General features: G+C 41.2%; 1 pseudogene; it reads right to left on the minus strand.

Moving 5' to 3' along the window:
- Positions 1-315: 315 nt before the first annotated feature.
- Positions 316-23,232, minus strand: LOC142951466 (myosin heavy chain, fast skeletal muscle-like; annotated as a pseudogene).
- Positions 23,233-24,861: the final 1,629 nt, after the last annotated feature.

Here is a 24,861-nt window from a genome sequence, read left to right on the forward strand (position 1 = left end):
CCTTCTACCAACCCAATTATCTGCTACTCTGACTGGCCCGTTAGCACTACAACACTACTAATCTGTTAAGGCATCAAGGACTATGATAAATACTCAGCATCCATTGATTTTGTTACTCACAAACATGTCTGGCTGTACAGTATATCTAATGAAAGAAAACAGTGTCACAGACAAAGCTAATGCTTCACACCACTTTATTCAACTAACATCTCACAGCAAAACAACTCTTGGGAGCCTCTACTTGTACTAAGAACTTAGAGGATGTCTTCTGTCATCGCTGCAAGGACTACTCAGATTCAGCAGCCTGAGACAGGAGAGGACGAAGAGGACAGGACAGAGAGGAGAGGACAGGACAGGACAGAGAGGAGAGGAGAGAGAGGAGAGGACGGAGAGGACAGGAGAGGAGAGGACAGAGAGGAGAGGACGGAGAGGAGAGGAACGAAGGCAAGGAAAGAAAAAAAAGGAAAGAAAAGGAAAGAAAACAAACAATTAATTTTAATATTAAAAACATCCTACCGTCTTCAATTCATGGACATACAGTAAACATGTAACCATTTAGCTTTCTGAAATAGGTGTTCTCCTGGAAATGAAGCTCCAGTGTAAGTTCAGTCAGGAAGACGATACTCTTGCATGCCTAAGCCCGTAGTTTATTTCTCAAACATCTGCCAATCACTCTTCATGCATGAACACTCATTATTTCGTGCTGTCATTGTTCAGGGCTGTCAATCATGATATCAGCTGTTCATCGTTGGCCTAGACATCGTTGGCCTATCATCTAGCTGCTGTCTCTTTTTAAATATGATCGTCTCTCTACCTTCAGTACGTTCATGCTGCTGTTATGCACCCCTTCACCTCCCCATCTCCACCCAGTCTTCATCAGCTTCATCATTCTATCAGCCTCATCAGCCACCACCGTCCCCAATGTCTGGACTCCACGGGGGGGTTATCTTCTGCTGCTCAGGGCAGACGGCCCTCCATTACAAATCTCCCTGTAGAGTCCATGCGCCAAAGACTCTGAAGACTTTATCATCACATATCTGTTTATAATAAATTATTATCTTTTCTTCATCTGACTTGTCTCTCCTGATTGAAACTCAGATCCACTTATTTCAGTGTCTTAATCCTTGCTGCATACCATTTCCTCTATATGTGCACTGTCTGCCACCATTGATGTTTGCTATGACGTTCTTATCCATGTGGCAGCCGCCATTGTGTTGGCACATTTGCGCTGTGGACGGACCGCTAAGCCACAACAGAAGGCCACCCACACACTGGACAGCTATACCTTTGTTGTTTTTGTAAAAGGAAAAAATTGCGAACTCTCGACCACGTTGCTTTAAATTTGTGAAAGGCATGCAACCAGTCAAACAGGTAAATAGTAGTAAATGACCTGTTCAAAGTACATAGCATGGAAAAGTGATTCATTATGCTGTCAATAAAAAAGCAGTTTATCCAAAGGTACTTTAGATACAAGAAAGGAAAGAGTGTTGTTATTGATGTGTTGTGATTCATTTGGTAGGTTTGTATTGATAGACATTTGTTTCTACCTATATGATGTATTTTTTATTTCTTTGATCTAGTTTATTGTTTTATTAATGATGTTAAACATGTTCTTAATAATTGTATTGCTCTGACACAGGAAGCCAGAATGCTTCCCAATAAAACAAAGTCAACTATAAATGTATCAACTGCTACCTTTCCGAACTCTCTGCTCTTGGTTTTCATCTCGTTGACCTGGGACTCAGCAATGTCTGCTCGCTCCTGTGCCTCTTCCAGCTCATGCTGCACCTTCCTTAGCTTAGCAAGCTGAGTATTAGCCTGCTCCTCCTGTTGCCCAAAAAAAGTAGTAAGCTATAATCATGATTTAAAAAAAAAAAAAGTTGTTGCAGTCAACAAATCTTACAGCTTCTTCATTCTGCCGTTTGTATGCCTTGACTTTGAGTTGCAGCTTGTCCACTAGGCCCTGCAGTCTCAAAACAGTCTTCTTGTCCTCTTCAGTCTGGTAAGCGAGCTCCTTCACTCGCCTCTCATATTTACGGATTCCCTTGATTGTATCAGCAGCTCTTCTTTGTTCACTCTCCACTTCAGCTTCCAGTTCACGCACCTACGAGAAAAAGTCAAACCCCAAAAATAAAACCTCAGCTGTGATTTTTGCTGTCAATAATGCTACATTACTCTCCTATGGACAATAATCCTATGTGATACCCGAGCTTCCAGTTTCTGGAGCTGTTTCTTGCCCCCCTTCAAAGCCAGGTTCTCAGCCTCATACAGGCGGTGCTGCAGATCCTTCACAGAGACCTCCAGGTTCTTCTTCATCCTCTCCAGATGACTGCTGGTGTCCTGCTCTTCCTTCAGCTCCTCTGCCATCATGGCTGCCTGCAAGAACACAGCAAGTTAAACTGGTGTTTGATTTATAATTTGTCATAACAAATACTAGATGAATGTACATTATCAAGCTGGACCTGACAAGAAAAGGAAAAGAAAGAGTTTGTATGACCTGGATCTCTCAAAAGCATTCAACGCTGTCTTTAAGTGGCTTAGAAATTATGTTAACATCAATGGTATATAATCGAAGAGAGCAATGATACAGTGTGAGGTACCACAAGGTTCCATTTTAGGACCCTTATTGTTTCTTCTACACATAAACGATGTTGCAGCAGTGTCAAACACTATAGTTCCAATATTATTCGCAGATGATAACAATCTGCTTATCTCCAATACAAATTAGACAGTACTCATTGAAGAGGCAACCACTGGAGTTGTTGCATATTCAAAATGGTGTCAGCCAAATGAATTGGCATAATGGGTAACAATCTAAATTTAGGATATTTGCAGGGAGGAACTTTGGCGGTGAAGAAATTACTTACATTAACTACATTTCTTAGGATCTTGATTGATGACAAACTCACACTGAAAGATCATATTAGCTTTGTTTGCAACAAGGTTAGCTAATCTCTGACATTCTTCAAACGTGTACCTTTGTCTTTAAAGTGAAGTACACAAGTACAGACATGCCAGTAAACTTCAAAAGGTTTTTTATTTCTATCTCACCTGCACATTTTATTTTTATTTATTTTTTCTTTGCCTGAACTTTCCTTTAAGTTAAAGTGCAAATAAAACAAACAAAGAACAGCAACCATAAAGAACAGGCTACATAATCGTCACTGTTTCTTATAGCTATTAATCACGCTGTATAAAACTGTAAGATCTAAATATAATTAGAGGTAAAAGTAAAGAAGTGTATAATATTTACATCAGTGATTGCCTTCTTGGCTTTTTCCTCTGCATTGCGAGCCTCTTGGATTGCATCCCCCACTTTGCCCTGCAGCTGGCTGACATCTGCATCCAGCTTCTTCTTGGAGTTGAGGAGACTGGTGTTCTGTAGCCAAAGGACAACTAAAGCTAAGTTTTGTAATGTTGAGAAACCAGCAAGATTTTAGAAATGATGCAACCGAAACACTCAACTAAGTGTTACCAACTCTTTTCCAATGAAAGTAGCTCGCAGCATTAGCTACAAAAGTTGGTTAATCTAGCTAGAAAGTCTCCAAGTCATCAACACTGACAGTTCGTCCCTTCAGGCTTCCCTCCAAAGCCCCTCCCCCATAATGATCATAATGAACATGAACAACAAACATGGCTGTTGTGACTCCTCACAGAAACAAGCTAGCAGCTTTTGGAAGACGAGATTGAACGGGCTTATTAAATTCCTGCGACAGCCACAGATACCAGATTTTTTGTTTTGTTTGATTCATTGATTGCTGTCTAGAAACAGGAGGCCATTTCTGCTGAGTGAAGCCGATGCGGAAGTGTCTGAAGCTTGCTCTCTGACCATCAGGGGGCGACTCCTCTGGTTGTATAGAAGTCTATGAGAAAATGACTCTACTTCTCTCTTGATTTATTACCTCAGTAAACATTGTAAACATGAGTTTATGGTCTCAATCTCTAGTTTCAAGTATTCTTCAATACAGCATGATGTTCATTTAGTACATTATGGTCCATTTAGAGTCAAATAGAGCAGTGTTTTTCAACCTTTTCTGAGCCGCGGCACATTTTTTACATTAAAAAGATCCTGCGGCACACCAACAACCAAAAAGGTTACAAAATGACACCTTTTAGCATAATACAGCATATGTATATGCCAGGGGTGTCAAACTCAATCACAGAGAGGGCCCACAATTGGGACAACGTTGAGGGCCAAACAGGGTCAACATTTAATAAACAAGATAGAAGGGATATTGGACAAAGTGCAAAAAAAGTGCAGATGTTTGGCATCCTTTCTTGGCTGTCAGTTCATTAATGTCTGGGGTTAGGTTCTGTGCTGTGGAAACCCTTAAAATGGAGTGAAGGTGTGCATCGGTGAGACGACTCTGGGTTTTTGGTCATCTTCATCACAGAGAAAAGCTGCTCACACTGGTATGTGCTTCCAAACATGCACAGCATTTGAGCAGCATGTTGAGGCATCGTTTCGGGGATGAAGCTTGGAAACTGTGCAGCGCCCACAGAGTCATACTTTGCCTTGAGTGTGTCATTACACTGGAGGTGTATCAGCTCCATTTGGATGTGCACAGGTGCTCTTTCCACGTCAACTGCAAACCGGTCGTTGAGCAGTTCTAATTAAAATTTCTGAGTTGCAAAGTGGGCAAATCGCAGAGTGAACTCTGTGCCAAGTGTGAGACCAGTTTATCAGTAAAATGCGCAGTCGGGAACACAGCGGTGGAGACACGGTTTGGAAACACGGAAAGTGACCCAAGTTTCCTTGCTGCATCTGAGTCTCCCACAGGCGCAGCTTGGCTTGGAAAGCTCTCACTGCATCATACATGTCTGTGAGTCTCTGTGCTTTCTCGCAGGTTCCCGTGGATACTGGTTATACCTGGACCCTGGTCTTGCCTCCTGCCGTGGTTCTGTCATATGCATTGAATGTGTTGTAACTGTGTTGTTATGCTGTTCATTCTGTCCACATGACATCTATTGCACTTCTGTCCATCCTGGGAGAGGGATCCCTCCTCTGTTGCTCTCCCTAAGGTCTCTCCCTCTTTTCTCTCTGTTAAAAGGAGTTGTTCCTGTTCTGTTGTGAGGGTTCCGGGACAGAGGATGTCACATGTGTACAGATTGTAAAGCCCTCTGAGGCAAATTTGTATTTTGTGATTTTGGGCTATACAAAAATAAATTGAATTGAATTGTGATCACACATGTCTGTGATCACACATGTCTGTGATCACACGTCCCCGTCCCTGAAGCTGGAGGTTTAGCGCAGTGAGATGCTTCGTTATGTCGCACAAAAAGGAGCTCTGTGGTGTGGCGGGCCAGTTATGATAGACATATGGTATTTTCTCGCGGGCCAGATATATAATTGTACCGAGGGCAGGATATATGCCAATTTAATGACAAGTCTCTCAATTTGTTGATCCATACTAAGCTTTGCATCTGGGTTAGAATGTTGTCCAGGGCCCAGTTCAGAGTCTGCACCTTTCCTTTTCAAATATTTCTCCATCGCTGTTCGTCTTGTCACCGCAACCTCTCCCATCATTTAATTCTACGGTCTTAAATTAACAAGGCCATTATTGCGCTATCTACTGCCACCCACTGGTATGGAAGAGTATTTCATTACTTAGCCAGCCACTATATTGCAGCTCAGATGCTCAACAATGGCAAAGTATTTGCAGCAACTAAATAATGTTTTTTTGGACTGATTAAGTGAAATTGGACATTTTCCCACAGCACACCTGACAATCTCTCACGGCGGCACAGTGGTTGAAAATCATTGAAATAGACCATAAAGCAGGGTATGCTTTAGGGCGGGCTTACTGTGATTGACAGGTCGCTACCGCTGCCAGAGCCGTATACGGCGTCTTTACTTCATACTGCATTCCAAATATGGTAACTTCTGTTCATTGGTTGCAAAAACAACAACTTGGCGACGGCAAAATGGCAGTCCACAAACCAATGGGTGACGTCACGATGACTATGTCCACTTCTACATACAGTCTATGTCTAGAAATCGTGAATAAAAGGTGACTTATCCATCACAAAGTTATGTAACGTTAGCAAGTTCTAACGTTCACTCTCTTTTCACTCTGTTTTGGTCTCCACCAACTGCTGTCCCGTTAGATTCAGATGGCCCTCATTGATACGTTGTAATATTGCTGCTCACCTGAGAGTGCAGTAGCCCTACTCGCTCACAGGCATCAGCCAGTTCTTGTTCAGCTAATTTGCGGCTTCTTTCCGACTGTTCCAGAGCAGCTCTGAGCTCCTCCACCTCTGCCTGCATCAGGCTGCTCCTGCGCTCCACAATGGCCATCTGCTCCTTGAGGTCCTCCTGGCTCCGCAGTGCCTCATCCAGGTGAAGGGTTTGTTCCTGCAGAGAGACCGGCAGGAACAAGTTGATTTACCTGAAATGTCTTTTAATTAAGAGCTAATAACCCTGTGTTAAAGCTGCCAATGCACAATATTGGCAGGGGGCGACTGTGGCGACTGTGACTAAGTGGATAGCAGGGCCGTCCTTCAATCAGAGGGTCAGTGGTTCGATCCCCGGCTCCGCTAGTCGCATGTCGATGTGTCCTTGAGCAAGACACTTAACCCCAAAATTGCTCCCGTAGTTGTGCCTACGGTGTAGAAATGTGATAGAATCTGAATTGTAAGTCGCTTTGGATAAAAGCGTCTGCTAAATGACTGTAATGTAACAATAATTCACTTTGAGGTGGGGCTGCATGTTCCTCAGCTGCTTCTGGGCTTCAGCTGCCTGTCGATTGGCGTGGCTCAGCTGGATCTCAATCTCATTGAGGTCAGACTCCATCTTCTTCCTGATTCTCATGGCATCGTTCTTGCTGCGTGTCTCTGCATCTAAGGCGGACTGCATCGTTTCCACAATGTGCTGGTGGTTGCATTTCTGCTGCTCAATCTCCTCATCCTTCTCAGCCAGCCTACGATCTACCTCTCCTTTGACTTGAGTGAGCTCCAGCTGGATACGAAGAATTTTGGTTTCATCATGTTCCAGTGAAGCCTTGGGTACAGATAAAAATAAAAATACATCAACAAACAAGAATCAGCCAAAAAAATGTATATATCATAATAACTTATTTATATTACGTGAAGTTACCTCAGCTTCCTCCAAAGCGGTCTGGATCTCTATCTTCTCAGTCTCACTTTGTTTCTTAGTCTTATTCAGCTCATGAATGACTTTGCCATTGTCTCCAAGTTGTTCAGTCAAATCAGAGATTTCCTCTAAAAACATAACACATTTCTTCAATTTAACAACCAAATAAATGAACAAACAATGCACAACTGTCTAGTCTTTTCTTCTTGCCTCGTGAGAAAGCGATATAAATTGACATATGAACATAACATTCATATAAAATCATCCTTGTCCATTAGTGCTCATTCAAAATCAAACATGTTTTTAGAACCATTATTATTTTTACATTAATGTGCGTACGTTGCAGGTTTTTATTCTCTCGTTTGAGGACCTCGAGATGCTCCAAAGCTTCATCATAAGAGTTCTTCATTTTGAAGAGCTCAGTGCTGAGCGAGCGAAAATCTTTCTGTGATCCATCCAGCTCAGCCTGACTCTCTTCATACTTCTGCTTCCACTCAGACAGAATCTAAGAAGACACAAAATATTGGTTTGGATATGGATGATTTGTCTATACTTAATTTCAACTTTTTATGCTGTGTCTTTGTAGGCGATGACACAAATCATAGCTATCAATGATCATGCTAATAACCTGGCTATTCTGTACTGCAAACAAACTTCTGTTGCTGCATGAAATGGTCACCCCACATCATTTCCTTATGACCTACTACATAACAGGTGTAGCAGCAAATATAAAAGCTTTCATTCCCTGGATAGCTTAAACTGTATAGAGTCACTGGTATGTTGGTATGTTGGCTTATATAAATCAACTTATATAAGCTTACATAAATCCTCTTTAGCCCGAGCGAAGCCCAATTGGGCTTCGAGTACCGGTACCGAGGTTCCGAATGGACTTTTCATCAAATAATATGAAAAATGGCCCAGACATGTAAAATACCGAAAAAAAAAAAAGTCCGAGCAAAATCATCGTGCAGGTCTTTTTCCGCAATTATACACAGTATACACAAACTAATTCAATACACTAGAAGATTTATCACAATATCAGGATTTTTCTGCAAAAAATCCGCCAACTATGCAGCAGAAATTCATCTTTCATCACAAAGCCGGCAGCGAAAACGCCCGAAGGAGACATGAAATCGCACGAGGGCTCAATACGGCGTCGACCCAGCGTGTCCAAATAGACCTCCGACAAAGCATTCAAAGGCCACAGGAGAAACCCCAAGAAACCGCACACTGCTCTCGAGAAATAAAATTGAAAATCTACATACCTTTTGGCGATTTTCGTCCAGAAAAAAACAGTTAATCCATTGAAAGCTGCTGCAGCGCTGTAGTGCATTTCCTGCTCTGTCTGCCGGCATTGAAATTAACGTGCTGTGACCTGGCATGCGAAAATGGCCCGCATTCTTCGCCTGGACCAACCTATTTTTCGCATGGGGGTCGAGCCCACCTTATCAAGATTTTTACTGACTAATGTCCCTCAGCATTCCAAATAACACCCCTGACGGCTTTCAATGGACTATTCCGGACCCAACGACGTGTCATATACCTAAATCCGCCAATCACAGGCCTTACAAATCCCACATACACACTGAGTCAGAGCAGGTTTTTTTCATGAATGACACATATGACATCTGGAAATAACTGAACATGGCTGAAAATTATTGCAAACTACTTTATTATGATGTATTGAACACTCTTAGTGATAAAGCAAGTGAATATATAGTTAATATGTAGTTATATAGTATATAAAATGAGTATACAGCAATGCAACAGCTGGTTCCGAAAATCAAAATTTTGATTTTTATGACCATGTATGCTGGCCTGCTTCACTCAATCGAAGTAAAATATGTTGTGGGGACATGTAAAACGTGTTGTTCTATGACTGTGGCGTGGTTTTAGGCCAAGCCAGGCATTCCTCTTTTTTTTTAAATGTTCAATAAAAGTGCTTTTTTTCAGGCGAACCTGGAACTTTTTTCAATTTCAGCTGTGCCATAAGTGTATCAGTTATTAACCAGTAACATATACACAATATTTACACAATTTAACACATCTCACAAGTGTTACCAGTATTCTAGCATAAAAATTATTAAAATAGTTAGAGCTTGGACTCTCTATGGGTATGTGTATGCAATTTTCGAGCAGAGGGCTAAAAATAGGGCTAGGGCTTAAGAGGATAAATCAACAAGTGCAACAAGCCCCACAGACTGAATGACAATGTTGCTGACTGTTAGCATCTGAGGCTTGTTGTGAGTTTTTAGCACCATTCACGTTACCTTATCAAAGCTTCTCTGCTTTTTGTCCAGGCCAGCTGCTTGAGCATTTGCCCTTTCCACATCAGCCATGAGGTCCTCCACCTCTCCTTGCAGCCTTTCCTTCGTCTTCTCCAAAGACGAGCACTTGGCATTCACAGCCTCAATGGCCTCCTCAGCCTCCTGCAGACGTTGGGCAAGCTTTTTCCTGAGCAAAACAAAATGATTTATGAGCCAATATTGTCATTTTCTTACATTGCAAATATCCCATTTCTTACGTTTGTATATGTATTTCTTATCTATGTGTATAAGAAAAACTCTCACTTGGCTTCCTCCAGTTCATCGTTGCGCTGGATGGCATCAGTCTCATATTTGGTTCTCCACTGGGCCACCTCACTGTTGGCCTTAGAAATTGCTCTCTGGAGCTCAGCCTTGGCCTCCTGCTCCTCCTCAAACTGCTCCCTTAGCAGATCACAGTCATGACGGCTAGATTGGAGAGCGTGAGCGAGGGCATTCTTCGCCTAAAAGATAGGCAGATCTGACTTTTAGTTGAATTTATCTGATGGCTCTTGTGCTAAGCTAAACTACTGGTGAATTCCAAAAATAACTGACTATTTCTTTAAACGTCCTTGGTGGCCGCAAGTGTGAAATGAAACCCAGTGAAAAAGGCCAAATCTGTTAACCTAGCTGAGCCCCCAATTTCAAACAACCTAGAAGCCTCTGGCAACCTCGGTAAGATAATTAATGTCACAGGCATTGAGTAGTTGTATAAAGTACACCAATGAAACAAACCTTTGTTTCTTCTCCAACGTGCCTCTTCAGCTCCTCAACCTGCTGAGTGAAGGCAAGCTTAGCCCTCAACGTCTGAGAGAGTATCGCTTCTTTCTCCTGGAGAAGACGAGAGAACTCCCCTGATCAAGGGGTTTTAAAAAACAAGGTAAGAAAGAGAGAAAAGAGTTGAACTCCAGAAGTCTATTTAAAATGATTTGACTACGTACCATTTTCATTCTGAAGTCTTGCCCTTTGAGCATTTATTTCAGTGATCAGACGAGTGTTCTCATCATGTTTCTTCTTGTATCCACTCAGTTGGTATTCCAGAGAGTGACACAACTTCTCATTATTAAGCTGTAGTATTGATAACAATAATGAATGAAAACGTGATTTACCATGTTGTATTGATCACATACTCTCTCTATATGGGTCTAGCTTACCTTTGCCTTGACCGTGACCTCTATGTTGCTGGTCAGGTCATCAATCTCCATCTTGTACTCATTCTTCTCCTTCTCCAGCTTCTGTTTGACTCTCTGTAGGTTGTCAATCTGCTCTCCCAGCTCAGCCACACTGTCAGCATGTTTCTTTCTTAGAACTGCAGCGGTGGCCTCGTGGTGAAGGGTCGACTCTTCCAGGTCTCGTCTCAGTTTCTGACACTCGACCTCTCGCTTTTTGTTCATCTCTATCTGAGTGGCGGTTGCTCCTCCAGCGTCTTCCAGCCTCTCACTGATCTCCTCGAGCTCCCTGGAGAGATCAGACCTTTGCTTTTCCACCTTGGCCCTAGCAGCACGCTCCACTTCAATCTCTTCTTCCAGCTCTTCAATGCGGGCCTTGGTAAAGCAATAAAAACCTGAGATCATTCATTGGCTTGCAGTAAATTTTCCATTGACCCTCCAGTTGTTTAAGTACCTGAAGCTCCTTGATCCTCTTCTGAGATTGCACAGCCACACTCAGCTCATCTTCAATTTTGGACACAAGTTGGCTGAATTCAAAGTCTTTCCTGTCATGCAAAACCATACCATAAAATTAGAGCATATGTTATGTACTTATGATTATGCTTAGACACTGCTGCACCGGTTCATACTTTTTAAGGCGCTCCTCCCGTTGTTGGTTGTCATTTTCCAAATCTATTATGGATTCTTGAGTTAGTTTCAGATCTTCTTCAAGCTTCCTTTTGGCTCTCTCAACTTCCAACCGGATCTTCTTCTCTTGTTCCAGAGAGCCTTCAAGCTATCACACGGAGAGTCAAATTAGTAAGTCATATATGATATAGTTTCAAAGAGGTAATGTCCATAGCTTACATCATCAACTTGTTGCTCCAGCTTGATCTTGGCTTTGGCCAGACTGTTGACTTTGTCTTCCTCTGCTTGCAAGTCATCTAGTGTCTGCTGGTGAGCATCCTGCAGGGCCAGCTTCTCCTTGGATAACTTGCTGATGGTATCATCAAGAGATGATATTTCTTCAGCTAGATTCTTCACCTGCATGTGTAAAAAGACGTAAATTTGTTTGTAAATACTTGGGTTGCTAGGTTTGGTGTTCAGATGACAACCAAGCAGAAACACACCTTGTTCTCAGTGGCATGTTTTTCCTTCTCCACCTTAGCCAGGGTAAGCTCCAAGTCATCAATGTCTTTCTTTAACTCAGAGCACTCGTCCTCCAGCTTCTTCTTTTTGGCAGTCAGTTCAGCGTTCACCTCCTCCTCATCCTCCAGTCTCTCGTTGAGTTCTTTGGTTTTGGCTTCCAACAAAATCTTGTTCTTAATAAGCCCCTCACATCTTTCCTCTGCATCTGCCAGACTCTCACTTTCCTGTGTAATAAAAGAAACACAATTTGCGTTTATGTAGCATGCAGTTCTACTTTCTTACGACTTACTTAAACAGCTACTGACAATGCTGTATTTTCTCTACTCACAGATTGAATCTGCAGACACAAGTCTTTCTTCTCCTGGAGCAGGGAAACCATTTTGGCTTCCAGTTCCTTCCTCTTAGCCTCAGCTTTGACTAAATCCTCCTTACACTTGGCAAACTCCACTTTCATGTTGGCCATCTCCTTCTCAGTCTCAGCACTCCTCAAGAGTGGCTTGATCTTGAAGTAAAGCTTCATCCATGGCCAGTGTTTTACATTCATGAAAGAGCGAATGTTGTACTGGACAATGTATATAGATTCTCTGAAAAGATGGAGCTTGTTCTTAGTTCTTCAGAGAAATACGTATTTTTTATTGAAATACATTGCAACTAAGCAGCAAACATGAAATGACCTACGGTCTTTAATGTACATGTGACTGATGATCTGTGATCCCAATTATAATTCTGATTACCTCCTTTCCGTCATTTTCTGAAAGTCCTTCCTTTTGAGAAAGCCACGACACAAAGCTTGAGTAATGGTGATGAGAGAGGCCAGTTTTTCATCCCTCATCTCTTCCAGTAAACCCAAGAGCCCTGCTTTAAAGAATACCTACAGGAAATAGAAATTTGGGCATATGCTCAGATACTCTTTGATACGACATCAATAAACCAGTTTTTACATCCATTTCATATAACAGCTTCAACATGCTTGAAACGGTTGGTATAAGGTAGTATGATATGTCATCAGCAAAAGCGTTTCTACGTGTTCCGAAAGTCTACACTTGAAGGTGCTGCAAAAAGCCGGCCATCATAGCCTTTTCTGACTGCATCACACAGGCCCCCACACTCTCCAAGAACTCTGTGCCTGTAGAGTGTCCTTCTAATCTAATTTTAATGCAATGAACAATATAAGAGGGAATAGTGGTGCGCACTTTACAGAGGGCCTGTTCCGAACACTTACAAAAATTGACGGACACAGCCCAGGTTTCCAGATATTGTTCGACGAGCCACTCAAGAATTGAAATTTAAAAAAAAATTACCTTAGTATGCCCAAACTTATACTGTGTGTGATCCACATCGATAGACCCCAAGAGCTTCTCAGCAGCTTTCTTGTTGTCAATGAATTGTCCCTCGGGTATCACACTAGCATTCAGTACTTTGTACCTACAAGAAAAAATGAAGTAAAGTTAGTTGTTTTTATTTGTCACCAACCCATTCTACTGCTTCTTACCTTTGCTTGAAATCCCCATACAGGATCCTACTTGGGTAGCCATTCCTGCAGATCCTGATTCCTTCCAGCACGCCGTTACATCGCAGCTGGTGGATAACCAGATGGTGTTGCATAATCCCTAAAATGTAGCCACATTATAATCAAGCTGCTTGAGATACTATTGAAATGCTCTGATAAAGATAAAGAACTGAAATACCTGGAGTTTTAGTTTCATTTGGAATCAGACATCTAACAAAGTGAGGATGGGTTCTCTTGAGATTTGTCATGAGCTTTCCCAGGTTTTCCTGTTCAAGATTATCAGTGTCAATAGTTTCTTATAACCATTGTATCAAACTTAAATTCTTTTTTACAAAACGTGATATTATTTTACTATGCAGTTACCCTGAAGAGGGCTGACACAGTCTGGAAGGATGAGCCCTTCTTCTTTGCTGCTTTCTTTACAGTGGTACCACTTCCTCCACTAGGGTTTTCTAAAGGAACAAATGTTTCATCAACATTATAAGGCTGAACAGAAGGGCCTTTAAAGGAGATGTAGTAAACATTCTGAACAGTTATTATCTAAAGATACAGCAGAATAATATCTACCTGATCAGAGAATGAAGTTGCTTTCTCTTCTTTGTAGACATAGCTGGGCCAGTCATGCTTTTAGTGAAATATCAGTGCATGTGAATGGGCCACACTAGTTAGCTCTGCATTGCTCTCATAAGGCGGTCCCCGCTGATAACACCGTCCCGACTGACGATGTTGTGTAGTGCCCACCCTCAGGTTCCCCCTCAGGGGAAACAGGCAACACTGTTCTTAGCTGTGTCAGCACTTTCGCCTTAGTTTGCACCGTTAGCTATGAGCCGCTGGTCAACATGTTGAAAGCCGTTGAGAGGTAATCAAAATGCTCTCAATCTCAGATCTTGCACTCTTGAAGGTGCTTACTTCCAAATTCACAGCACATTTAGGATTTAAGGATAGCCTCTGCACAGCTCTCAACATGGTGACAGCTGAGCAGAGCTACGACACTGTCGGTCAGGGCCACGTTATTAGAAGTAACAGTGCAGAGCAGCGAGCTAGTGGGACACACATGAGCGCACCGCCGGACCGGCTATGTAAACAAAGCACGGAGGAACTTGGATTACAACACACACAGAGGGTGTGAAACTTCATTCTCTGCTCAGGTAACAATTACTCCACTATTTTTAGAAATGATTTGCTTGCTATACATTTATTATGTATACATATATATATAATGCACTGGCCCCTTTAAATGAAAGAAATGTTCAGAATCTAAACAGATCTTACCATCAGATGAAGAATAGGTAGAATAGAGGGAAGCCAGTAGTTTGAGGCTGGCTTTCTGGTAGAGCTGGACTACAGTGTCATTCAGGGGGTCCTTGTTCTTGTCCAACCAGCCTGTGATGCTGTAGTCCACAGTGCCAGCGTAGTGCACTAGGGAGAAGTGAGCCTCAGCCTTGCCTTTGACAGGCTTGGGCTTCTGAAAGTTGTTTGATTTTCCAAGATGTTGGTCATACAGCTTGTTTTTGAATGTGGTGTCTGATGCCTTGGGAAACATACACTCCTCTTCAAGGATAGAAAAGATGCCCATTGGCTGTTGAAGACAAAAAATGCTTAACACAAACAACACTGAGCATTTGTTTCTATACAATACTTGAATAAACCAACCTTTTCAATAAGCTCTATACAAGCAGCCAAGTCCATTCCAAAGTCAATGAACTCCCACTCGATGCCTTCCTTCTTGTACTCCTCTTGCTCCAGCACAAACATGTGATGGTTGAAAAACTGTTGCAGTTTTTCATTGGTGAAATTGATACACAGCTGTTCCAGACTGTTATACTGCAAAACAAACCATTTACTGTAGAGCATGCATTCATTATAAAATTACAGTAGACACACTGATTAATAAAAACTTACATCAAATATTTCAAACCCAGCAATGTCCAAGACTCCGATAAAGAACTGCCTGGGTTGCTTGGTGTCTAGCATCTGATTAATGCGGAGTACCATCCACATGAACATCTTCTCATAGACCGATTTGGCCAAAGCACCAATAGAATTGTAAACCTGCACAATGACAAGTGCGCACTTTGGAGCAGAATAATTTCCATAGCACATTTATTATCACCTCATAAAGTTATTATGGTGAACATCGACAGTATTCTACATATCCAGCAGACACAGAACAACATTATCATTCATTTGGAGTCTTGTTTTCTGGTGTTCTGATGAATGTAAGTCCTGTATTCACTATCCTATAAGCTCTCTTTTGGTCTCCACCAACCTCTCAGAAAATGTTCTGGCTCCTTAGTTGCTAGATGTTTGAACTTCTTTCACAAGGAAGTTGCTAACTTTGTCTGTTGGCCATCTGTTATTACAAAGGTAGTGTACTGCTGGTTTTCAGGTGAACAGAATTTTCAAGCCTTAAAACCAAAACAACGTCAACATTCTCAGTAGAGTTTGGTGGTAATTCTCTGCAGGTTCGCTACTTATAGCGTGAGCTACCACATTACTCAAGAATGGAGGAAGGGAATTGATCGATGATGATAAGCAATAGAGTTCTGCAGGGATGACGTATTTTTTAGGCTAACGCTTAAGTTAGCATCGCACTGGTTCCCTTGACAAAAAAAACAATGTGAATTTTCCATTGAGTTTTGGAGAATATAAACTCTGTGGCCAACACAAGTTTATGACACTTAAATGTTTTGTTCAGCAAAATATTCTTCTAGGATTTTTAAGCGTAAATAAAATCGGAAGAAATGAAAAGGTAACGCTATAAACAAACTACACCACCACTAAGCTAAAGGCAGACTAGTGTTTGGCATGATGACATTGTGTAGTCTCCTTCAGCCAGTTGTTAGAAACTGCCTTTTTAAAACACATAAAAGCTTCACATTTCACGAGAGAGGTATTTACTGGTGTACTATATATCGCAGAACAAAATGTTAAAATATCTTAAGCTTGTGTTAACCACAGTCCTTCAGTCTGTCTAACTAAAATGCAATTTTAAAAACCCGTTGACTTTGAGACGACAGAACGGAAAGTGCAAAAATGCCAACTCATTTGAACTCATCTTTTAGGACTCATTCCTATAGCACTCTCTATGGAGATCAAGAGACAGGAATAGATATGTATTTGGATGTCTGTGGAGTCAACCTTCACGCTAAAAGCGAAACCCGCTCACTTTTTAGTGGCCCAATCAAATGCGAAGGATTTGATTTAAATCCCTCTTGTAACTGTACATCGCTGAAATATTCTGTTTTACTGGTAAAAAACGGTGCAGTTTTGTGCTGAACCTAAAGACGCTCTAATTTCTATTTCAATTTAATTTATTTTTGTATTGAAAATGCTTTCTAAATTTAGAATGACATTAGGAAGGGATAACTACCTGGCCAGAATCGAAAAGGGGAACAATTGCAGCAATTTAGTTTACATGCATGTACAAATGGGCATGCAAGCATTGTTTTAAGACAGACTTTTCCAGAACTAAAGGATGTGATGGTCACATGCATGCTGTTCCAGTTTTACAGTACTAAAATAAACTTTTGCATGTGCATTAAATAATGTAAAAGTCCTAACACCTTACATAGGATTTTTTTTACAGTTCTTCATTCCAACACTAATGTACCTGCTGAACAGTCTGTCCTTTGGTCACATACTCATTCCCAACCTTCACTCTCGGGTAACATAGGGCTTTCAGCAGGTCTGCAGAGTTCAGACCCATCAGGTAAGCTGCTTTGTCAGCCACTGATCAAAGAAAAAGATCAAGTTAGAAAACTATACAGCAGAGTGTGATAGAAGAGAAAAATAAGTCCCAAACTGGGGATAATGTGGAGCGGTGGATAGATCCCTTTGAGGACGCCTGAACCCGACCAACATGTCCTTTTGGAGGAGTTTGAGGACTCACTGGCAGACTTCCATCCATAACCCTGGCAGAGGTCACTAAGGTACTCAAAAAGCTCCTCAGATATTTATCAATACACGTTTATCGTATTCAATGTTTGATATAATTAGCCGAACCACAGATAAACGATTCGAATAAAGTGTCACCTAACAGACTATCACCATTAAAAGACCAAAAAAAGAAATCCAAAGATTGTGGCAGAATCCTAAGAATAACAGTTACCCTCTGTGCCATCTGGCTCTGCCTGCTCTTCTCTCTGCTTCTGCTTGAACTTCATATTCCCATAATGCATCACAGCACCTGTTAGCTTGTAGATGCCAATCCTCTCCTCTCCAGTGAAGCCTAGTGTGTCGATAGCTCTCTGAAAGTACATCATAACAGGTCTGATGTCAGTCTCAGTGCATGTTTGCAGTGATTAAAAAGAAAAAGATTGAAAGGACGACTTACATCCGTGGCCATTAGTTCTTCACTGTCATCAATACTGGCCACGCTGATCTCCCCCTGGCTAACAAATGGGAAGTCGTATGGGTTGGTGGAGATGAGGAGAGTCTCTGGATGGAAAATAATGTACAAGTCAAATCCAAGTCTGACAATAAACGATAGATTTGCTGAAACTGTAACACTGTCCTGCAATATGTTACCAATGAGCTCAGGCTTCTTGTTGGACATGACCTGATAGAAAATATGGTAACTCCTCTCTGCAGACAGCTGAAATGTGACTCTGGATTTTTCCAACAAATCTACAAAAAGAAACAAGACTGACTTAAACTGAAGACTCTCACTAAATATTACCTATATCTCCATTGTATTGTAACTCACAAGTTTCAATATCAGCAGAAGCCAGTTTTCCTGTGGTTGCAAAGTGGATTCTTATAAATTTGCCCTGAAAAAAAAATATATATATATATCATTAATGTCGGAAATGAAGTGGCAAATCAGAAATGAGCATTGACAAAGTTTCTATCTTTTCACTCACAAAACGTGAGGAATTATCATTTCTGAGAGTTTTCGCATTTCCAAAAGCCTCAAGCAGTGGGTTAGCAGAGATGATCTGGTCCTCCAGATTCCCCTACAGCAACCGAAAGAACAACATACAATATGACAAATGCAGATAAGAAGCGATTTGGTTACAAATATGAGATAGAAGGTTAGACCACTTGTAATACTATTTTAAAAGACTATAAAATCATTATAATCATTCATTAATTACGTGTAATTGTCCAGAGGCAGCAGCATCTTTTTTCCTGTCCCCAGACCCTGCGATTGTCGCAAAGTACTGGATGACCCGTTTGGTGTTGACAGTTTTTCCTGCTCCAGATTCTCCACTACACCACAAGAGACACACACCAGAACTGTTTAATTTCCTCTTTAAACTAAAAGCCCCAAAGATAGGGTGTAGCATTTGCATCAGCATGCAGCTTACGTGATAAGGATGGCCTGGTTTTCTCTATCTACAACAAATAACACGACAGTCATATTAGAGAGCTACCAAACTGAAAACTGAATGTAACAATAATTGTGTTCAGTTTACCAGTAAGCATGAACTGATAGGCGTTGTCGGAGATGGAGAAGATGTGTGGTGGAGCCTCCTGGCGCTTCTTGCCCCTGTAGGCCACCACCACTTCTTGGTTGTACACCGGGAGCCCCTTGTAAGGGTTCACAGTGACGCAGAACAGCCCAGAGTAGGTCTAAAACATATCAAAGCCTTCTTCATTTGCAGGTTAAAAGATGTTTAGAAGCCTCTATTAAAGTCAGACTAAATTTGTTTTGAGAAATTTACATTATTTTTTAGGCATCTTTGAATCGTTAGGTAGAACAAGCAGGCCCAATTAATGCCCGGAATTATTTGTTAAATTTCTCTTCTCCTTTGTTCAGATTTTTATTTTTATTTGTCATCTGTCCTGCGCAGTATCCCAACCGTTATGTTAAAGCCACAAAGCCACACCTTAAAGAAAAATAGTATATGTTTACTGCTGCCTCTGCACACAGGACAGCGTCTGAATGTCTCCAGCTCCGAGACTAAAGACACAATGTTTGTGGCTTTAGGCTGGAGGTTTACACAGACCTCTCCTCTGTATCTATGTATTTTATGTATGTTTAGTTCAGCATCTTTCACTTTGCTCTGTCATTTTCAGTCAGTCAGAGTCTGTAATATGGTTAATATGTTAATTTACAAATAATTTACCTTAGTTTATATTTATTCTGAAATACCTGTGGTCATAACCAGCAGGAGGAACGACATTACGAATAACTGCATTATTTCATTTAAAAATAATTATTCAATTTTATTATTATTTTATTGTATTATACTGTCTGTCGGCTACCTATAAAAGGTGTTTCAGCAACATTTCATTGACTATATTTCATTTGTAGTTGGGACCTCCTTCTCATTAAAATATATCAATTTACATACTGTAAACTTGAAATAAACTTCAATAATGGCCACTTTTACAAAAGGATTTAGCTGGTTTTAATCTAAAAATCTACATATTTTGACTTCTATATCATCAAATCCATTCCTACTATGTACAAAACTTTCAAAAATAATATCAAAGGGCAATAGCTGCATTGCCCTTTGTTCAGCAAATTATTATATATAGAAACTTGGAAAATGTTCCTCCTCCCCTGGAAATGTATTACAACGAGAACCACAGTATGCAAGAAGCTTTGCAGTACATGGATCTCAATATCGGCTTCTTTAGATTTAATTTGGTTATTTAACATCACACTGTAATTTGAACACCGCAAAATACTGATGAGCTTCCAGATTGTTAAATGTAGCTGTCAGATCAAATTCTAATCCCTAGTCTTGACCTTTTACACTGAAAGTGCATAAAAAGTAGCAATTGCATAGTGCCTTTGTCAGGGCGTAGATACATCACAAAACCCTAATGTTGGTGTACATGGTGTCGGTTTAGCTCCTCTGGCATTGGGAATGATTATCATCAACTACAGTAAGTCTTGCATTACTCACATAGATCATCCACGCTCTTTGAGGTTGTACAGCACAGCAGCCTCATTGAGGTGGGTCATCATGGCCATGTCCTCCATCTTGTCGAACTTGGGTGGGTTCATGGGGAAGTATTCGTCTTCCTTTACTATTACAACCTGTGACGAGAGACGTGCCTTTCATCAGCAGAACAATATGGAGAGCATATGGGTGATTTACCTCGTCCACAGCTAACGTACCTGTCCTGCATTAGTTTTAATGGTTGCTTTGCTGCCATCTCTGCCTTGCAGAGTGCCTTTAACAAACAGCTCTTTTGGATCCACCACATACACTGCAGTTTTAGCATCAAAGTGCCTGTTTTGGGATTCAATCCTCTCTTGTTCGGGTCTCCTCAGGTACGGGGCAGCCTCCCCAAACACACTCATTTCAGCATCAGAACTCATCTCTGCAATACACCCCAGAGGGGACTGAAAGGTCCAGGGTTAGAGGTTAGAATTGTGGTTCTAATAACTGTAGAATAATGGATATCAGTCATCATAATCAATATCAACTCCTACCTCTGTGGGTTACAACAAGTCTGATAATGTATCCTCGACCTAGACACCTGAATCAGAAAGAAGATGAAAGCCTAACAGTTAAGTCAGTAACTCTCACACTCAGTGAACACAACAGAGAAACAGGAGCATGTCCTCACCAGCAGAAGTTCCAGTTGAGAAATGTGGACGCTTTGACCCTTACTGCTTTTATAAGGTCCCTCTTGGTAAATTAGGAGACACAGCAAACCCCTATATTTAGGTCAAAGCCTCTAATGAATGTGGGTGGAGAGAAGTGATTACTTTGGCATGTGATATCATGGAGATGTCACCGAGCTTTTGTTATAAATCCGAGCAACAGCAGCTCAAGAAAAGAATGAATGTCAAAGGAAGGTGACCTCTGCAAGACATCCAACGCTCACATGGATGCTGAAATGCTCCGAGCATGCAGAGACTGACACAGTGTTTGTTTAGCATCTTCATTGCTGTGTTTGGAAGATTAGAACCAAACAGTATGATTAAGGATGAATCTCTACGATTAGCAGCTGTTATAGGATTTTAAACTGACATATCCAAGCCATTCTTTATAGCCTATGTGTTCACACTGGTCTATGACACACAATATGTTTTCATTTATCTAATTGATTAATTTGACCTTTATTTGATCAACACGGTCTGTTGAGAAAATGATCTTTTCTTTTGTGTTAGCCGAAATAGCAGCATCGGTCCATACATAAATCAACACAGAACATCCACAGAATGAACAAAATAAAATGCCTGAAAGACATTCAAAGACAATAACACACATTTCTCAACAATTTAAAGTCATCTAAATAAGAACGTTTTTTGTGTAATACATTTGCTGTCTTTCCGAGAGTGAGATGAGAAGATTGATATCAATCTCATGTTTGTGCGTAAAGTACACAGTTGGCATCAGGATGTAAGCCTAGCTTACTGCAGCATAAAGACCGAAGGCCCCTAACCCAAAAAGCTCAGAAATGATCTTGTTTGATGCATGAAACATTGTATCACATGTTAAAACCCACCAAGACATTTTTCACACATAACCTGCCCATAAAAACAATTTACATGTATTAATCGCTTTGTGTTGCCAATGTGAGAACGGATTGAGTAACATAACTAAAAAACTGCGACCATCCCTGACTTTCTCTGTTGTCTATAATAGCTGTGGACTGATTTCTATGTAAAGGACTCGGCCCGTTGCTTCCGGAACAATCCAAAGGATGTAACGTTTAATAATGCAAGTCAGGGGCAGCCAAATAGCTGTTACTGTAACCCAGTGGCGGACCGTGCATTGTATACCTGGGCCTTCACTGCTGTCCTGCAGCTGAAACACAGCTACGGTTATTATTTGTTTCGTGTAAAAATGAAGCCAACACCTATAGATCCACTAACTGCAGAGTGCAGATACATGAATATGCCGAGACTGCGGCTCTGCTCTGACTGCAGCTGGGACTGCTGCGCGAGGCTTCTGTGAGAGTACCTGCCTGTGAGTGCTTTGGGGCGGCGGAGGTGCTCATGGTCTGCCTCATACAATGTATTGAACTATTGTAGTCTGACCATTTCTTTATTGGGTGTTCCATAGTTTACTATAGCTTCACTTAACATGGTACTGTAAACTATGATTATCTGACAGAGTTACTTAGTTACTAGCCAATACTATCAGTCGGCCTGCAACATGGTTTATTACAGTACAACAGTTACCATGGTCAAACTAGAATTTTGGAACTTTTTAATTTAATCTTTTAACATTTTGTGTTTTAATTATATATTTACTACCCAACTGGAAATGGCCCTGGTTTTCATTTCAGAAATCTAGTCACCTTAAAGGTAAGAGGACATCAAAATGTGTCTTTAAACTGTCACTCATTTGTAATTCTGGTGTCATGAGAGAGAGACTATATGGCTGTAAACTGACAAGAAGGGTGCTAAATCATGAACAAGCAGCCAGTGAACCCACATGTAACCCTGCCTCCATCTTAGACATGCGGGCTACTTTAGGAAATTCATCAGGAATGAGATATTCTTAGAGACTACCCTCAAAGGGACAATGCTACTCTGTGGGAGGACATGCAGTGGATTATCACTGCAGCCACAAACTGCCTTCCAGTTGCCATTTTTAACTGGCATGTGTTTGATTGAATAACTGCTTCAGACATTTTGAATATTGCCTCCTCAAATGTCTCAGAAAGCAGAGTGGATTACAAGCAGAGTTCATTCTAATCTTTAATGCAACAGATGGTAAAATCTCATGGCTTATGAGTTAATGTCAAGTCAAGTTCAAGTTGTCTAAATAAAGGGCTGCTAAACAAAGGTATTATCTGCACTTTGATCATTTGATGGACAGCTGATGGACAATTGGTCCTCCCTAAGCAAGAACATTATCATTATTAATTTAACCAAGCAATACATTTTGATATGTTGAATAGATTATGATATGTAAATATGAATTCATACATGCTGTTTATCCAAAAAACGTAGTCAAGTTTTTCATGCACATTGTCAATTTCTGTTGGATACTGGACGTTCTTGAGTTTGTTTGTTTTGTTTTACCTTAAATTGAACGTTCAGGGGGAAATGAGTCTTTACAAACATTGCAGTCATACTTCCGTCCCTGTGTGATGATTGAAATGCCCATTTCCTTGCCAATGGAAGGTAGACCACATCGCCCTCCAGTGTCACTGCTGCGAAACCACAAGCACTGTGTTATGTTCCCTGAAGACAAGGAGATTTTGGCACATTCTAACAAACCTGTGAATAAACTTTTTTTTGGTTGCTGTTACCAGCTGAGACGCAGATTATTTTCACTTAATGAATCTGTGTGTGAGTCATCGTGACAAATTGCGGTCATGGAGACACCTAGCACCTTGAGTACTTTGCCAAGTGTTGATATATAAGTGTATAGTTGCTGTCTGTCTGTGGACTGTATCTGTGGATTTTGATAATGTCACAGCTGTGCAAGATGCAGTCATGAAACGTTACAGGTGTGTTGAGATCAAAATAAAGGCCAGGTTCAAAGATTGGTGTGGTCCGAGCAAGGGCTGTTCTGAACTCTCTGATCACTTCCGCCACTATCGGTGCAATTGTAAATCAACGGTAGGTCCTAGAAACAAACACCAAGTAGTTATTTGTAGCAGAGATGTGTATGATGCTTGTACTTGATTAATATAGTTCAAATATATATATATTTTGTGTTATTATTTAATCCAAACCAAAGTGTATTACTACAAAGATCAAATCGTTGCGACGTCAATATAAACTTTAATGTAAAAGTTACATGAAACTAATTGATAGGTAGGATTTATCTGTGCCAGGGGCAAATAAATGAACAAATAATTCAATAAAACATCACATATTGTTGTCCTCGGGACATAAAAGTCTTACTTTGATTGAACACTGTAAATCTGATACATTTTCTGTACATTAAAATATGAAAACTGATGGAGAGAGAGAAGAGGAGAGAGGAGCTCAGTGTATCCTAGGAAATCCCCCGGCAGTCTAGGCCTATAGCAGCACATCTAGGGGCTGGTCCAAGGCAAACCTGAGCCAGCCCTAACTATAAACCTGAGCCAGCCCTAACCATAAACCTGAGTCAGCCCTAACTATAAACCTGAGCCAGCCCTTACTATAGACCTGAGCCAGCCCTAACTATAAACCTGAGCCAGCCCTAACTATAAACCTGAGCCAGCCCTTACATAGACCTGAGCCAGCCCTAACTATAAACCTGAGCCAGTCCTAACTATAAACCTGAGCCAGCCCTAACCATAAACCTGAGCCAGCCCTAACTATAAACCTGAGCCAGCCCTTACATAGACCTGAGCCAGCCCTAACTATAAACCTGAGCCAGTCCTAACTATAAACCTGAGCCAGCCCTAACTATAAACCTGAGCCAGCCCTAACTATAAACCTGAGCCAGCCCTAACTATAAACCTGAGCCAGCCCTAACTATAAACCTGAGCCAGCCCTAACTATAAACCTGAGCCAGTCCTAACTATAAACCTGAGCCAGCCCTAACTATAAACCTGAGCCAGCCCTTACTATAAACCTGAGCCAGCCCTAACTATAAACCTGAGCCAGCCCTTACTATAAACCTGAGCCAGCCCTAACTATAAACCTGAGCCAGCCCTTACTATAGACCTGAGCCAGCCCTAACTATAAACCTGAGCCAGTCCTAACTATAAAACTGAGCCAGCCCTAACTATAGACCTGAGCCAGCCCTTACTATAGACCTGAGCCAGCCCTTACTATAGACCTGAGCCAGCCCT

This window comes from Anarhichas minor, unplaced genomic scaffold, assembly GCF_050575085.1.
Source record: "Anarhichas minor isolate MPS153535 unplaced genomic scaffold, ASM5057508v1 ptg000017l, whole genome shotgun sequence".
Classification (NCBI taxonomy): Eukaryota; Metazoa; Chordata; class Actinopteri; order Perciformes; family Anarhichadidae; genus Anarhichas; species Anarhichas minor.